Genomic DNA, 2,026 nt, shown 5'->3' with positions numbered 1-2,026 from the left:
AGAACTCTTGTTGTGATCAAAACGAGGCCAGAGGAGGAGCTAATCTGATCAAAATGAGTACTGCAACACAAGGGGAGAAAGAGGCAAAGGGCAATTTGATCATTAACGCAAAATTTGACAACAGACTGAAGGCTAACGACAAATTTGGATAACGGAGGTGATAGAAATGGCACGTAGGAAAGGAAAAATAAGATATGTCACTATGTGAAAAAGATACGAGTGACGGATGATAATATTTATAGGTGATGTATCTGTCACCGTAAACACGTCAGTGATGACTAGTCATTGGTAACGGGTACAGACCTGTCACCAATGATGAACAAAGGTGATGGATAATAACTGTTACCCGTCACCTATGAACATCTTCCATGTGCTGGGGAGAAATTTATAGGTGACGAGTAACTAGGTTACCGTCACTTATAGATTCCTATGATCGTCTCACATGTGTTGAGGAGAAATTTATAAGTAACGGGTGACTTCTTCAACCGTCACTTATATTCTTTATAAGTGACGAGTAACTATATTACCCGTCACTTATGACTTTCACCCATGTACTAGGAGAAGGACATAAGTGACAGGTAACTTATAAAGAACATAAGTGACGGGTAGACAGTTTATCCATAGGAATGAGTTGTTTCCTGGCTGCATCCTGGAACGTAACCAGAATTTGGCAGCTGTCTTCTCCCTGCAAACAATAGCAACGCATCAATACATATCAACAAACACACTTGTAGGAGTACTCGCTTCATCATAGAATTGCAAATATTACAAAGTTCAAATGTATTCATTATAGAATCACAAATGTTATAAAATTTCGATCAACTCATAATTACTTAAGACTTCACAACTTAAGGCTTCTATAGTGCAACTCGCCCTGTGGGCTGATAACATTAGACACCCTGAACTTAGTGATTCATCGTCGAATATCCGAGAGTGCACCGGCGTCGAGAAACATACACTTGTATTTCTGCATAATTTAACGCATAACCAATGTCATGTTATCATGGAATTAAACTAATTACCAAAATTAGTTATGAATAATCTTGTATTGAACTTACATCGGGGGATTTGATATTCTTTGCTCAGAGCGTGAGGAGCATGTTCCACGCAACATAGAATCTGTAGGTGTTGCCCGGTGGTTGTTGGTGACACTGCTGAAAAGAAACTTTACTGTTAGATGAAAAGAGAAAAAAAACAGCAACAGAGAATATTTGGTAATTGTTTGGTAGCACTTACCGTGTACCTGGTCTTGTGTGTCAGCCTACGACCAGCTTTCGCGTCGTAGTCAGGTTGAGCTCAAAGGTACTTATCGAAAACCCTACATAAAGAGGGATCGATTATGGAGCCTTCGAATGTTAGAAAAGTTTAATATGTGAACTAAGACAGGCAGAACTTACGTGTCGATGAATTATTTTACAGTGCTGTAATCACGCGATCTAAGTTTGCCTTTTGTAGATATTGGTCTTCACGAGTCGATGTAGAACACCAAGTCCCACTCGAGGCAAATGTTAAGTAAGATCCAATGGCCACCGGTGTTGTGGGCGCTCATCAGGTATTTCACTTTTGAGTATTGTTGCATTGCCCTGGCCACATGATTCGCAGCGTAGTTGGGATGAAGTTGGATGACCGATATTGTAATGGCCTCAGGGTCAAGAAATGAGACGGGATCCTTGTTCTTCCTTGTTTCTTTCATCACGTGTCTATAGATAAGGACACAGTTAAATTCAAGTCTTAATGGTATTAATTAATGAATATCCAGTATCAAGGGACTTACAATGTGAAGACTCGTAATAACAATACGTCCAGGCCATCAAGGTTGAAGAGGTCATATAAGTCATTGAAACCCACAAAGAAGTAGTCGTCCTGATCACTTAAGAAGTGTCGTCATTTGTACTATACGACAATGGATTGATCATTGCTGTCTCTACAAAGCCTGTACGTAGTAATTATGCGGGTTGATACATGCTTTTCCCGCCCTTGCTAGCTCATATACCGTCATCAAGGGATTCTCATATTTGAATTTCGT

Source organism: Phragmites australis, chromosome 10, assembly GCF_958298935.1.
Source record: "Phragmites australis chromosome 10, lpPhrAust1.1, whole genome shotgun sequence".
Classification (NCBI taxonomy): Eukaryota; Viridiplantae; Streptophyta; class Magnoliopsida; order Poales; family Poaceae; genus Phragmites; species Phragmites australis.
This window is presented reverse-complemented; position numbering follows the sequence as displayed.